Source organism: Petaurus breviceps, unplaced genomic scaffold (assembly GCF_028583685.1).
Source record: "Petaurus breviceps papuanus isolate PSGF00001 unplaced genomic scaffold, PetGlider_PUasm1.0 76, whole genome shotgun sequence".
Taxonomy (NCBI): domain Eukaryota; kingdom Metazoa; phylum Chordata; class Mammalia; order Diprotodontia; family Petauridae; genus Petaurus; species Petaurus breviceps.
Genome location: NW_027186473.1, coordinates 7,782,867 through 7,799,437, shown reverse-complemented (window position 1 = coordinate 7,799,437; position 16,571 = coordinate 7,782,867). Strand labels below are relative to the sequence as shown.

General features: G+C 39.0%; 1 protein-coding gene across 2 annotated transcripts in view; it reads right to left on the bottom strand.

Annotated features, from left to right (window-relative positions):
* The window catches only part of ATP10D (ATPase phospholipid transporting 10D (putative)), a 122,482-nt gene extending 109,227 nt beyond the window's left edge, over positions 1 to 13,255 (bottom strand). The window contains exon 1 of one of the 2 annotated variants that reach the window (XM_069105178.1): positions 12,970 to 13,255. The gene's annotated coding sequence lies outside the window, so the exon portion shown is untranslated. The remainder of the gene's footprint in view (positions 1 to 12,969) is intronic. The other variant, XM_069105177.1, reaches the window with a different exon arrangement.
* Between the last annotated feature and the right edge of the window lie 3,316 nt (positions 13,256 to 16,571).

Genomic DNA, 16,571 nt, shown 5'->3' with positions numbered 1-16,571 from the left:
ATCTATATGGGTTTATTTTATATCCTAAAAATTTACTGAAGTTTTGTCTCAAGTAATTTTAATCAAACCTTTAGAGTTCACTAAACAAACTATAATTTTTGAAAAAAAAAACCAATAAATTAATTCTTCTTTGCTTAATGCTTATTCTCCATTTTCTTTTTTCCCCCATCTTATTATTAAATCTAGAGTTTCTGGCACTATACCAAACAATAGTGCTAATAATTGATAGCTTTGGTTTAAACCTGATCCTATAGGAAAGACTTCTAGATTTTATCCATTACATATAAGGCTCTTAATTTTACATAGATACTATCCACCACATTAGGAAAAGGTCCATTTATTTCTTTGCTGTTTTGTGCATTTTTAGCTGAATTTGTAACTTGGATTCTTTCTAAGAGATTTTTTTCATCATCTATTGATATTTTGTTCATAAATGAAATTTAAAATGATCACACTATATATGTGAAAGAAAAATACTCCTTAAATTCTCCATTCACAAAACTCTAATGAAAAAGTATATTTTTAAAAGGGAATCTTATCAATCTTTACAAATAAGACCTGGCTATTTACATATATGAAATAAATCTGGTTTTGTTCTTTGCTTTTAGTGTTGAGTATTGTTTCTCTAGAAAGTTGAGTTCTGAGTTTTGTAGACGGCCCAGAGATTATAGCCTAATGATCTAACTAGCACCCAAGGGAGTTTGAGGTATCTCCTTTCCCTAGGCTCTGTGGAAGAAGCAAAAACAGCCTTTTAAAAATAAAACAGAGAAATAAGTGACAAATACAACTATGTATAGGATAATTTTGCATATAGATATTTATTTGTGTCCAATGGTAGCCATCTTAAGGGTGATAGAGATGAGGAGAAGGAAAGAAGAAAAAAGGAAAAAAGAAATTTACATGATAATTTTGTCATATATTTGAAAGGAACAGCAAGTAGATTTGCATGCATTTTCATGTGTACTATGTCATGGAAATGCTTGTCTTATCCCATAAATTAAAAAAAATGAAAACACTGGTTAAGACTCCCTCAAAAAAACCTCCACAACTCCCCTCCCCCTCCCACACACAAAAAAACCAGGTACTTATGTGTCTTCAGTAGTTTATATGGAGTACTACTGGCTGACAGAGTAGACTACTTGAACTTTAGACTACTTGAACTTTTTAGTAATCTGAAATTGTCAATCTTCCATTCGATTTCTTTTCCAATGTCTCATCACCATATAGAGAGAGCCATGGGCTTTCCTAGGCTATGCTAACACAGTATAAGCTCTGAAAGGACCAAAATATAATGTGTCAGCCAGGTGACAGACAGATTGTTGTGTCCACCATCTGAAGTCATGACCAGAATGTTAATTTCCAGGCAAGAAAATTTTTTGGCCCCAGCAGTTCAACTCTTGAGGCCCATTTTGAACACTGTTCTAATTGACTATAAATAGGAAGAAATGGAAAAGGTAGTATTCTGAAAGCCACTGGCAATGCCACATGACAAAATAAAATTTTAACCTAACTTTCTATTTAGAATTCGGGATTTATAAAAATAATTTTGGAATAATATTACACAGCTCATCCAAATGTATGTATTCTATTTATTGTTGATGATACTTCTGTTTTTTTTTTTTTTTTTGGCTTAAACAACAGGTTTTTTTTCTTTTCAAAACTTAATTTGGACACGGCAGTGTGGTGCAGATGAAAGAATATTGTACTTAGGGTTGTAGGACCTGGGTTCAAATTGTGGTTCTTCTAGTAGCTGGGGGTGACTTTGAGCATCTCACTTCACCTGGACCACTTCTGAGATCTCTTCCAATTCACATGGATGACTGATTGTGTTAGTTCAAAAAGTGGTACTTAGTTAACCAAGGTTTCTTTATAGAAACTTTAAAAAAAGTATCTTCAGTAAAGCCTATTTATTGGGTGGACGGAACACCAACTAGATGAAATTAATTAAGGGGCATTTATTAAATACCTGTTGTGTGCCAGGCAGTAAGGATACAAGACAAAAAACAAACAGTTTCTCACCTCAAAGACACTCTGCTTGGGGAGTTGGTGGGATGAAAAGAGGAGGAACCCAATATGTATAATTATACACAAATGTACACAAAAGTTAATACAAGATAATGGGGGGTAGGGGAAAAGGGTACTACAGGGTACTACATGTCAGTTAATAAACATTTATTAAATGCCTACTATGTGCCAGGCAGTGTACTAAGTGTTGGGCATACAAAAAGAAGCAAAAGACAGTCTCTGCCCCTAAAGAGCTTAAAATCGAATGGGAGACACAACAAGCAAACAAATATGGACAAGTAAGTTCTCTCTCTATAGGATAAATAGTAGATAATTAACAGAGGGGAGACACTAGAATTAAGAAGGTGGGTTTAACATGGGAAGATGGGAATTAAGAAGGTTTCTTGTAGAAGATGGGGTTTTAATTGGGACTTAAAATAAGGCAGGGATGTCACCAGTTGGAGCTGAGGAGTAAGAACATTCAGGGATGGGGGTTAGCCAGAGAAAATGGCTGGAGTCAAGAGACAATATCTACTTTGTGGAACAGCCAGGAGGCCAGTGTCATTGGTAGGTAAGATAAAAAGAGATTGGTAAGGCAGGAGGGGCTAGTTTATGAAGAACTTTGAAGGCCAAAAGGAGTGCATTTTGTAATAGATCCTGGAGCAAAAAGAAGTCAGTGTAGTTTCTTAAGTGGAAGGGTGGCACGATCACACCTGAGCTTTAGGAAAATCACTTTAGTGGATGAATGGAGGATGAATTGGCGTGGGGAGAAATTTGAGGCAGGTAGATCCACCAGTAGGCTATTACAATAACACAGAAGTGAAGTGATAAGGGTCTGTCCATCCTAGAGTGGTGGCAGTGTCAGAGGAGAGAAAGCGGCATATACAAGAGATGTTCTAAAGGTGAAATCCATAGGCCTTGGCAACAGATTGCCTATAGGAGTGAGAGATGGTAAGGCATCCAGATCCAGGATAACTCCTAGATTGTGAGCCTGAGGGAGGATGGTGTTCTCTACAGTAATGGGGAAGGGGAGGATTTAGAGGGAAAGATAATGAGTTTGGTTTTAGACATATTGAGTTGAAGATATCTACTGAACACCCAGGTTGAGATGTCTGAAAGGCACTTAGAGAGGCAAGACTGGAGGTTAGCAGAGAAGCTGGGGTGGGAAAGACAGGTTTGAGAATTGTCAGCATAGAGATGGTAATAAATTACATGGCAGTTGTTGAGATCGTTATGTGAAGTGGTATAGGAGAACAAAAGAGAGCCCAGGAAAAAACCCTGAGGAGCATCTCTGAAGAGGATCCAGCAAAGGACATGGAGGAGGGGTAGTCAAATAGAAGGAGAACCAGGAGAGACTAGTGTCCCAAAACCCTAGAGATGAGAATATCAAGGAGGAGGGAATGAACAACAAAAGAGAGGTCAAGGAGAGAAAGGAATGAGAAAAGGCTATTGGATTTGGCAACAAAATCATCAGTAACTTTGGAGAGAGGAGTTTCAGCGAAATAGTAAGACTAGAAGCCAGATTACAAAAAGGTAAGAGGAGAACGAGAGGAAAGAAAGTAGAGGCCCCTATTGTAGATGATCTCTTCAAGGAGTTTAGCTACAAATGGCATAAGAAAAAAAGAAGGATAGCAGGGATGGTGGAGCCACAGGCATGTCTGCAGTCAGGAGAAAATGAGCCAGTAAATAGGAAGATAGTGAAACTAAGTGAAAGAGAGGTGATGACAGACAAGCAATTCACTAGAGGACAGCTGTGGAATGGGACTGCTTGAACAAATAGCGGTTAGCCTTGGTAAGGAGTAAGGCCACTTCATTGTGTGGAACAGCGTGAAGGATGAGAAAGTGGCAGAAGGCACCTGAGATCAGGAAGGTCACAGACAATGGCCTCTTTTTCCCCCTATAAAATTAGAGGCAAGGTTCTCAGCTGAGAGAGTAGAGGGAGGGGGAAGACTGAGGAGGGAGGAGATAGAAGAGGCACTGTGGAGAGCAGAATAGTGAGTTGATGAGCTAGGCATAGAAGGATTGCCTAGCAACCAATTGAGGTTGTGTAACATAAATTTGTAGTAGATCTAGTAAGAATGGTTTCAAGATCTTCCCCACCTTCATTCAGCAGTATGTGTGTAGGAGTCAAGATGACAGATGGTGGAAGTGATACAAGGCTAAGGCTTGGCTGGGCATAATTGGTGATATAAGGAGGCTAGGAATTCAAGAAAGGAGGACAGTGTAGAGTTGAAATGGTTCACCAACAAGTCAAGATAGGGGAAGAAGGAAAAACTGGCTTATGCAGGCAAGATATCTTGGGAGAGAAATGAGAAGTCAAATGACTGGAAGTCAATCTGGGGTTTATAAGGGAAGGGAGAGGTGAAAAGCCAATAGATTATGGTCAGGTGAGGGGATTCAGAATTTTTATACACAGAGGTGGCACACGTGTGGGTGATGGTAAAATTAAGGCTATAATCATCATTGTGTATAGCTGAAGTGAGGTGAACAGGCTGAGGAACTAAGTGGTTAGAGTATTTGAGGGAGAACCAATATGTATATTGAAGTTCCCTAGTATGACAGCAGTTGGGGATGAGAGAAAAATTGTGAGCCAGGTATCAAACTCTTTAAGGAAGGAAAGGGAATGACCTGGGAATCTGTAGATTACAGCTACCAGGATTTTGATTGGGTGATAGATATGAATAGCTTGGACCTTAAAAGAAAAGATGTGACTGACTGATGGAGGAAGGAGGAGAACCTGAAGGGGCAGTGCGGGAACAAGAGGTATTCTAACTCCCCCACTTGATCGGTGAGTCAAGGGGAATGAATGAAGGTAAAGCCAGTACCGGAAAGGGTAGCCCGGGAGGCTCTGTTATTGTGGAGAGCCAAGTTTTAGTAAGTGCTAGTAGATGTAAAGAGTGGGAAGATTTAAGATGAAGAGAGGAATAGGAAAGGCTTTCTGCAGAAGATGTGATTTTAGTTGGGTCTTTGAATACTAGAGGATTTTGGTATTTGATCCTGGAGGTAATAGGAAGGCACTGATGTTTATTCAGTAGGGGAGTGACATAGACTTGTGCTTTAGGAAAATCTCACTGATGGCTGAATGCAGGCTAGATTGGAGTGGGGAGAGACTTAAGGCAGACAACCCCACCAACAGGTCATTGCAACAGTCTTGGTAGGTGTGAAGGTGATAAGGGTCTACACCAGAGTGGAGGATTGAAGAGAGGCTGCAAAGATGAAATTGACAGACTTTGGCAACAGATTAGATGATGCATGTGTGAGAGAGAGCCGAGAAGTTGAGATAGAATGAAATTAGGAAAGGCTTCATGAAGATGGTGCTTGAACAGTCTTGAAATCACAGAACATTTAATACTGTGGAATCTAAAGCAGATATACAGGATTTATTTTCCTTATGTACTGTTTGTTTTAGTCCAAATGGGATTATTACTATTGTGGCTAAACTAAAACCAATCACCTCTGCCTCAAATTTTCTTTTTTTTTTTTTTGCCTTTTTTTTTTGGAGGGGGGAAGGCAGGGCAATTGGGGTGAAGTTACTTGCCCAAGGTTATACTACTAGTAGGCATCTGAGGTCACATTTGAATTCAGGACCTTCTGACTCCAGGGCTGGTGCTCTGTTCACTGTGCCACCCTAGCCACCTCTGCCTCAAATTTTCTTATAGCACCTTGAATTTCTCATATGCCCTAATCATTTTACCCTTATATCATACTTAAGTACATCACTTCTGTATTCAGAAAAAAATGAAGTTTTATTCTGCATCAAAGAGAATAACAGTGAAAACTGGAATAGACAAAGTAGCATTTTTAAAAAGTGAAGAATATCAACAAAAAATTCCAATATCACTGCCTGACTGTGGCTTACTTGTTAAACATTTATTCTTTGACATACTGTGGTTAGCAACACTCCATTATCCCCTTGCTGTCAGCCACTCTCCTTCTGGTAACACTTCTTTCTCTGCCAACTCTTCCTTCTCATCATCTTCCATTACCACCCCAGCTTAACCCCAGTCTTAGATAGGTCACATATAGCAAATAAAAACCCTGAAAAACCGAGGTACCCTCAACTTTCCTCCTCAAAACATTCAGCATCAATATCCTTTCCTTCTTTTCTGTCAGAGAAGATTACATAGCTCTTTTCTCATGTCCCTGATACTAGTATCATAGATTTAGATTTGTAAAGGACCCTGGAGGTCTTCTAGACTAACACATTAACTTTACAAGTTGAGAAATTTGAGTCTCAGAAAGACTAAGGAACTTGCCTAACACTAGAATTAGAGGAGGGATTTGAATCCAGGCCACCTAACTCCAGAGCCAGTACTCTTCACATTGTAGCACATTCTGCCCCCTTCTTATTTCCAGTTTAACTGTAACAATCATCCTTCTCTCTCATGTATCTTCAATCCCTCCCTCTCCATTGGATATTTTATACCCAATCATTCAAACCTTGATTAAGCACCTACTGGGTGTGACTACACTATAGGGTAGATATGAATTTTAAAGAAAAGATAAAGCCTATCCTTTTGAAGCTTGTAGTCTATCTGACTACAACCATATTTAGCCCATTCCAATTCTAAAATCAGTCCTTTGACCCTTCAATACATTAAGTTACTATTGTTGTTACTTTTTTCCCCTAGATCAAATTTCTAGGAAAAAAAATCACTCTATATAAACACTGTGTATATATGCTATTACTTTCTCACTAATCACTATCTCCTTAACCATTCTGGTTTGGCTTCTGATCTCAAATTCAACTGAAACTACTCCCTCCAAAGTTACTAATGATATCCTAATTGCCATATCTGAAAATCTTTTCTCAATATTCATCCTTACAGATCCCTGTGAAACATCTGACACTACTGACCAACCTCTCTTTCTAAATATTCTTTCCCTTTTTCGATTCTAAGATATTACCCTCTCTTGGTTTCCTTCCTCTTGCTAACATTTTCTTCACTGCCTTCTTTACTGGCTTTTCATTTTCTTATGCCTTAGACATGTTATTCCCCAAAGTTCTACCCCTGAGCCTTCTTTGAAACCTAGACTCTCTTCCTTAGCAATCTCATTCCCTCCCTTGGGTTTAAAACTACATCACCTTTACACAGTATAGATGACTCCCAAATCTCTAATCCTAACTTCTCTTCTGAGATTCAGATACACACATCCCTAGTTGTTCATCTCCACCTTAATGTTCCATGAACAACTTACCATGTGTGAAACCAAGCTTACTTTCCCTCCTCTCCCTCCCCACCCCAGACTATCCTGTCAGTGGTACCAACCTTTCACCCATATCCTACACTCTTCTCCTTCACCTCTCATATTCATGCAGTTCTCAGATTCTCTCCACAGTACCTCTAGTATCCATATCTATTCCCAACAGCATCAATTCATTCTCTTATTTCTAGGCATCTAGACTTATAATAGCTTCCTATCACATCTTCCCACCTCTATTTTCTTCCGTTATCTAATACACCCCTCACATAACTGCCAGATTTACGTAATTTATACACTGACCTAGTCATGTCATTCTTGTGGTCAAAATGCTTCACAGATTCCTTATTAATTGCACAGTGAAAGCCATGTTTTTTTTTTCCTGGTATTGCAGACCCTCCACAATCTGCCAATACCATACCTTTCTAGTTTTACATTATATTTGTCCACATACTCTCTGATCCGGTCAAACTAGATACTTCATTGTCTTGTTGTCCATATTCTATACCGTCCAAACTTTTCTTATGCCCTCTACTTCCTTCTGTTTGTTGAATTCATCCTCAGCCTTTAAAGCCCAATTCAAATGATATCTTCCTGAAATCATTCCTGATTTTCCTAATTGTTAACTCTCTCTCCAACAGACTTCATATTCCATTTCTAATGCACTTATCAAGTAGAATTATCATAATACCTTCTTCTACACTATAAAGTCAATAAGTGTAGGGACTATACACACACATACATATACACACACACTTTTAGTTTTCTAGGATCTGCCTTGATCAATAAAGGGTAGACTGATAAGAAAAATATTTCTGTATCACATATTTCCTGATAAAAGTCTGACATCCAAGATAATATGTAAGACCAAGACGAATTCACCAAAGGTAAGTGATGTGGAAGGACACCAAGAAGTAGTTTGACAAGGACTGCTGCAACTAACAACCATATAAAAGATTACTCCAAATCATTAAGAGGAAAAATAGAAGGTAAACCTCAAAGTTTATTTTACTTAAAAGTTTATTTTAATTTTATCATCCTTTATCATGATCACATTTTAAAATTGTTAACAAAAACAGCATTTGATTTTTTTAGTTTCATTATTACTTTCCCTTTGCTATTGGCAATCTCTAACAATGACTGAGATTGATAAAATAGAAGAGTTAACAATCATTCTCTCACATTTTTAGGTTAATTTTTGCCTTTTATTTTTGTACTATAGTCATTTCCCCCGAAATAACTCTAACCTCTGAACCCTCTCTTTTAATCAAGAAAAACATTAAAATAAAACCAACCAATAGTTATATTCTATATGCATCATCCTTACTTTCTCTCTCCCCACATCTCTTTACTGAGAGAACTGTGTCTTTTCATCATTTCTCTGAGAATGCGTTTAGTTATTACACATATCAGAGGTTGACTGCTTAAATGTTGGTTTCTTTTATATTCTTGTGACCATTGTGTTTATTGTTTTAGTTCTGCTTGTTCTAATTTATCTCATTTAATTCCATGCTTCCCTAAATCCTTCATCTTTGCCATTTCTTATAATGTAGTAACAATCCATTACATTAATAAGCTCTCAACTGGTTCAGTCATTTCCCAGTTGGTTTGCCCTAACATGGCTTCCAGTTCTTCATTAATGCAAAAAAGTGCTACTGTTGACACTTTTGTGTCTATGGTATTTTTCCCTATGTTTGACTTCCTTCAGGTATATGCCCAGTAGTAGGATCACTGTGTCAAAAACTTTGAAAAATTCAATAACTTTTCTCATATAATTTCAAATTATTTTCCAGAAGGGTTGGAACTAGTGTGCTTCTCTTCCCAACACACTGCTTCAAATATGCTTTTTTTTTTTGCTTTTTTTGGAGGGGGAAAGGTAGGGAATTGGGGCTAAGTGACTTGCCCAAGGTCACACGGTTAGTTTTTGTGTTAAGTGTCTGAGGCCGGATTTGAACTCAGGTCTTCCTGACTCCAGGGCCAGTGCTCTATTCACTGCACCACCTAGCCACTCCTATATATGTTCTCTACCTGTCGTCCATCGCCTTCTTTCCAATAGGCTGCAAGCAGGCTTCACCATCATTTGCTGAAAAATTTTCCTGCTCTGTGAAAGCCATTCTCTCTCTCTTTTTTTTTTTTGGAGGGGGAAGGCAGGGCAATTGGGGTTAAGTGAATTGCCCAAAGTGAAAGCTAGTAAGTGTTAAGTGTCTGAGACTGCATTTGAACTCAGGTCCTCCTGACTCCTGGGCCAGTGCTCTATTCACTGAACCACCTAGCTCCAATACATTTTTGAAAAGTTATAATGAGATGAGAACTCTGCCTCTGTCACTTCAGCTCAAGTTCTGGCTCTGGTTCTGATCTCCCAGATTAAGCAGAACAAATCTAACTCTTCTTCAAATACCTGAAGATGACCCATGTTCCCCACACCAAGTCTTCTCTTTGCTAGACCAAACATTCCTAGTATCTTCAACTAGTACTTGTATAGCATACATTCCAATTCCTTTAATACTCTGCTTACTCTCCTATAGAGCAGGGTTTCTTAACATTTTTGCGTAATGGACCACTTTGGCAATCTGACAAAACCTATGTATCCCTTCTCAAAATAATGTGTTTAAAAGCATAAAATACATAGAATTACAAAGGTAACCAGTTATAGTGAAATAGAGCTACCAAAATAATTCTAAAAACAAGTTCATAGAATGAAGATTAAGGATCCTTGCTCTAAAGAAATAGAAGAACCAATGTTCAGTATGCATAGTAACAGCAATGCTGTAATGATGATCAGCTATGAAAGACTTGGCTACTTTGATCAATACAATAGTGCATGACAATTTCAAAGGACTCATGATGAAAGTGCTATCCACATTCAGAGATAATTGATGAACTCAGTGTAGAATGAAGCATATTTTTTTTAAAGCAACTTTATTTTACTTGCTTCCACACACACACAACATGGATAATGTGGAAATGTTTTGCATGATTTCACAGGTATAATGTGTAACATATTTCTTGCCTTCTCAATGCATGTGGGAGGTGGTGGAGAGAGGGAGAGAATTTGGAACTGAAAACTAAATTTAAAAAAATTAAATCCCTGCTCTAAAGTCATTCCAGTCTATTCTTCCTAAAATATGGCACTGAGAATCAAACACAAATATCCATATATATTCTGACAAAAATGTAGAACAATGTTGGCTTCATCAAAATTGTATAAATTTTACAAATCATTCTAAGCATCTACCATACACTACAAGGCATACCTAGATCAGTAAATTCACTGGTGTTGGGAATTTTTTACTAAGGCAACTATATATCAATGCAGACCAGCAAAACTATTCAGCAACAAGTCCTAGAGAGTCATCTGGGGGCAGCAAGAGATCAGGGAACTTTCTCAGGGTTACACAGTCAATATGAGTTAAGGTCTTCCTTACTCTTAGTTTGAGGCCAACACAGGTTCCCAATCAACTATTATAGCACACAGATTTTCATCTTACCATTAGAAATTTAAAACATCAAGGAAAAAAAAGTTTGGAAGATGTGCAATTAGTAAAATGTGAAAAAGCTTACACCAGCTATTTAACTGAGAAGTCTAAATTTATCTCAAAAATATGAGTATTTTTTGCTACCTAACCCATAAAAAGGGGGCAGCTCTTCAGTGCAATGGATAGAACACGAGGTCTACAGTCAAAAACACCTGACTTCAAATTCAGATTCAGACAGCTGTGCAACCCTGGACAATTTGCTTAATCCTCAGTTTCCTCTTCTGTAAAATGAACCTGAAAAGAAAATGGCAAACCACTCCAGTATCTCTGTCAAATGAGGTCACGAAGAATCAAACACAACTGAAACAACTGAACAACAAACCCATAAAAAAATGCAGGTCAAAAAATTCAATTGTATTTCTGAAGGATTTCTTCTCTTTCCTCAACATCAATTTAATTACTATACAACTGTGTTGAAAAAATAATTGGTTGAAACCACAGGTAACTTCAGGTCAAAGATCCAAGACCAGGGTGGGGAACCTGTAGCCTCCAGGCCACATGTGGCCCTCTAGGTTCTCAAGTTTGGCCCTTTGACTGAATGAATTCAAACTTCACAGAACAAATCCCCTTAAAAAAAGGATTTGTTCTCTAAAACTTGGACTCAGTCAAAAATGTGGTACCCAAGGACCTAGAAGGCCTTGAGGCCACAGGTTCCCCACTCCTGTCCTAGATAAGTTATCAGCTAGGTTACATCAAAATCCCTATATTTTTAATTACAGGACATAAAATCAGAGATATAGAGCCAGAAGTTACCTCAGAGACTTTCAAGGACAACCCCCTTATTTTATAGCTGAGGAATTTGAGGCTTAGGGTGGTTAAATGAATTGCCTAAGGCCATACAGGCAGTCCTCATCAGGATGTTTTCCTTTTATGTTTACATGGAATCTGGAATGATCATGATACAAATTTCAAATGTGCCCTTCTTCAGAAACATTTTGCTACTGATCTACTATCAGCAGAAGGTATGCTTCTGACCCTCCTTCCCTCCATAATGGTAAAGCATATGCAGTCTTTTAGATTCTCTTGTGGTAACACCTGTGAGAACAGCATACATTTCTAAGGCAGTTTGTGGCCAGCTTTAATTCAGTCTATGACTATGGAAGTGTTTGTTTTCTGAGTATAACTAACTGGTCTTCACAAGAATAATACCTAAAGTCATTGTTTAATTTGTACTACTTTCTTAAGATAAGCTATCCTAATGAATGTTTAATAGGTGTTTAAATCTATGCTTTCATTATCTACATGGAGGTCGTAAGTGCGAATATGGCCTCTGCCAAAATATACTCATTAGAAACTTCTATTTGCTAATCAAATGTTTCCTCATTGTACATTCACAGATTTTTAGAGCTGCTCCGTTAGCGGTCTCAGAGTTAATTTATTTCAATTCCTTTTTCACATTGGAAACTGAGAAATAGTTACAGAAGTAGTTAGCACAATAAAATTTATAACCTGAGGATCTCAAAGTATAATTTAACTACTAAACCTATGAAGTTAGTTTTTTTTTCAAAAAGGGCATACATAGTACAATGGAAGTCTCACCAGTGTCTTTATCAAAATTATATTAATTTTGCAATTTATTTTGAGTGTCTACCTCTGTAGTGAACGAAAGATTATGTGGTTCTTAATCTGTAGTGTCCCTTTAAAATAACCAAGCAGAGATGACTAAAATTCAACACATTTCCTTTTCATCACACCGGTGAAGTTGTGCAGTTTGACAACTGGATAATTTTGGCTACCTACCTCCACAGTCTCGGTTAAGATTCTGTAGCAACTTGAGAAACCAACAACGACAAACATATACACCAGCGGTTTACTTCCCAGTAATGATATTAGCACTCAAGGGAATTTAAGAAGTTGACTAGTCACCTCTTCTTATTCATTTTTTTTTCACCTCTTCTTATTTAACAAATTGGGAAACCAAGGTACAGGGTGATTAAGTCACTTGTCCAAGGTTACCCAGAGAGTGTAGGACGGACTCCTGCAGCCCAAGGACCAGCACCTGCACGTAAATGTAAGCTGGAGCTGACGGTTTAGTTTTCAAGAAGTTGTCCTAAACTCCAGATCGCCCGGCTTAAATTCAGAACGAGATTAAAGCTTCTTTAGAAAAGTACTCGCTTGTGGCATTTTTATATTCTCCCAGGGGTATTGCATGTAACGCTAAAACAAAGGAAAAACAGGAAGGTGGGGGTGGGGGGTGGGGGGAGCTGCCAAAGGGCTTTGCTCTTACCGGTCCCTGCCTCTGCCACATTACTGCATCACAGTCCCGGTTCCCAAGGCTCCAGGATACAGCCGGGCAGGCACGCAGGTGGGATTATCCTCCCATGACAGCCATTTCCTTTCTTCAAGCAATCCTCGGGCTCCGTGCGCTGCGCAGCGCGGCTGCGGGTCCCCAAACTCAGCTGCTCCAGCCTGCTCGCCCAGCTCCTCTGCCGGCCTCTAATCCCCCCTCCCTCCTCCTCACTAGAGTGAGCCGAGGCACCCCAAACAGCCAATCACCGGCGAGCTACGCTTCGGCTGACGTCCCTTCCAGCCGCTCTGCCCTGGCTCTTTCTTCTTGCCCCAGTAGGTTGACAAAAACTACACATCTACCTAGTGCAAGCTTATCAGGAGTGTGGAAATGACTCATTAAAAAAAAAAAATTATAGGCCAGCACAGATACTTAGGATTTGAGTGTTTACTATTAAGGGTTGCAGGGGTTTTAAATTTGGGGAATCCTGAAATATAAACACTTAGCAAGCAATTTTGGGACAGGATAGGAGTCAGATTTAAAAGTTTAAATTTTTATTTGTTTTGTAGCTCATCGAAGGTGAGATATTATTATAATCAAGTTGAGTCATGCCATTAAATCACATGCATGTGGAATTGGAAAGAACACATCAGAGGTCACTTACTCGAGGCCCCTCATTTAATAGAAGAGGAAACTAAGCCAAAAGAAGGTTGTAATTTAACCAAGAATCCAAAGTAGCAAGGGCAGCTACATGATAGCACTGGGCCTGGAGTCAGGAAGACTCATCTTCCTGAGTTCAAATCTGGCCTTACATACTTACTAGCTATGTGACCCTGGGCAGGTCGATTAACTCTGTTTGCCTCAGTTTCCTTATCTACAAAATGAACTGGAGGAGGAAATGGCAAATCACTCCTGTATCTTTGCCAAAATGGCATCACAAAGAGTCAGACATGTGTAAACAATAACAAAGTACCAAGCATCAGAAGTGGAATTTGAACCCACCTCTTTCTGACTCCAGAGCTAGTGGTCTTTCAGTGAAATATTCACTGCTTTGACCTGGTCTTTTAGTTTCCGTTCTTTGAAAACAGTTTGTTTTACCTATGACTCCACTTGTGTGTCAGGCTTCTAAAATATAACTATAACCATAATGCTTTAAGGATTTACATATGGTTTCTTATGTGATGTTAGTTGAATGCTGTGGGCATTATTGTTGCATTCTAGGGGTGCTAGGAACCCCAAAATGCAAGGGTACAGGGCAGGGGTCTGCCACTCATGCTTTCTTTCAATCCAAGACAAAGTTTATTGTGTCAACAATAGAAGTGGGCAGAATTCTTAAGGAATCTGGGTATCTGATGGGATTAAGATTGATATTTTTATACAGAAACACTGTGAGAAGATCTGGATGGGATCTAGGAATGGCAAGTAGTCTGGGGTGGTCCAGAGGTAACCAAGAAAGGGGTCTAGATAGGATTAAGGTGTGTCAAATAAACTAATTACATGATCAAGGTGGGCTAGGATGGGCCAGATTCCTTGAGTGGGGGCACAAGTGATCTGGGCTACTAAAACATTTGGGAAAATTCAGGGATTGGGGTTGCTTTCAAAGACATGGCATTTTCCTTTCAGGGGTTCAGATCCCATCACCATCATTATTATTCCTGTTTTACAGATGAGGAAATCGAAACTGAGTTAAGTGACTTACCCAAGGTCACACATCTAGTAACTCTTTTTTAGTTTAGTTTTTTTTTTTTCAGTCATAACCTCATTTGGAGTTTTCTTGGTAAGGATACAGGAATGGTTTGCCATTTCCTTCTCCAGCTCATTTTACAGTTAAGGAATTGAGGCAAACAGGGTTAAGTGATTTGCCCAGGGTCACAGAGCTAGTAAGTGTTTGAGGACACATTTGAACCCAGACCTTCTTGACTTCAACTCTAAATTCTATCCACTAGTTCAAAAAGGTCACAGTTGTGTTCCTAAGCAAGTTCCACTCACCTAGAACCTGGATTTGGAGTCACAGGACCTGTGCTCAAATTCTCTTTCTGTCCATTATTATCTGTGTGTGTTTGGGCAAGTCATTTCACCTCCCTGGGGCTCAGTTTCGTGATTTGTAGAAAGAGAGGATTGGCCTAGATAGTCTCTGAGGTTTCTTCTAGCCCTAAATTTTTGACTCTGTGATCTTTTTCTGTTCTCACAAACTTCTTGCTCAGTTTTGTTTTTTGGAAAGGCTAATTTAGACTTGGGTAGCTAGGTAGTGAGGTGGATAGAGTGCCGGGTCTGGAGTCAGGAAGACCTGAGTTCAAATGTGACCTCAGACACTTACTAAGGCAAGTAAGTCACTTTGTCTCAGTTTCCTCATCCGTAAATGATCTGGAGAAGGAAGTGGCAAGTCACTCTAGTACCTTTGCCAAGAAAACCTCAGATGGGGTCATGGAGAGTTGGACACGACTGAAAATGACTCAACAACAATTCAGATTTGCTAGGTATGGGAACAAACACCATGAGACCAAACCTTGATCACTTTTGCCAGCTGTGAAGCTGCCAACTCTGTAATTAATTCAGGCCTAAACATTTTGGCCCAGTTATATATAAGACAAAACAAAGTTGTAAGGGGAAAAAATAACAAATTATTTAAAGGTCACTCGATTCATCCACAATTTTAGGTCTAATGATCTTGAGCATCCATTATTCTGATATTTCGGTGCATTATCAGTGAAGCAGAAGAGAGCTAATACAGTACAATTGTGACTTCCAACTGTGGCTTCCATTAATGTCCATGAAGCAGATCAAATTCCATATTTCCATGGCACCTCTCAAGGCTTTCTCAGACTGGGTGAGAGGAAGAACAAGTTCTAGCATTTGAGGAGGTGCCTCTCCCTAAGTGAGAAGAAACAAGTTCTGGGGTGTGGCCTCCCAAGATCTGTGATTAAGAAAACCTCTCTCTGCAGGCAAAACCTAACTTCACTAGCCTAGTCATACCCCACACCCACTCACAAGCTTTAAGGGTGTGGAAGAAGGGAATAAGTATTACAGAGGAGAGCAGTCTATCATTTGTCATGATCACCCCAGTCCTTAGCTACAAAAAGAGTACCTGACGCCTAATTTCCTCTCAAAGGTCAATTTTAGAGGAATTCTGTGCCCACAGGATTGTCAGCATTGATGTTTGACCAGGATTGGAAAGTAAGATTAGCCATATCTTGACATGGGTCTATGACCTATTTTGAATACAGGAAAATCCATACCAAGACATTCAAATCAGTATTGATGTTCTTTGTTGTTTATACAACCAGTGTTAAACATCTATGAGAAAAAAGTATCAATTAACTACATGAATGAAAGGCAGCATGATATCCCGGAGAAAGTCTTGCTTAGAGTTAGGAACATCTGGGTTTATATCCTGCCTCTGACACATACTAGCTCTGTGACTAGGCTCATTACTTTGTGTCTAAAGCAACACTCAAAGTATTATGTTTCAAAGCAGATGCTTTAGCTACCTAGAACAGGCAGGTGGGCGGTATTATAGACAGCTAGGTGGCACAGCAAATAGGGCGCCCCACTTGGAGTCAGGAAGACCTCAGTTCAGATCTGGCCACAGACACTAGCTATAT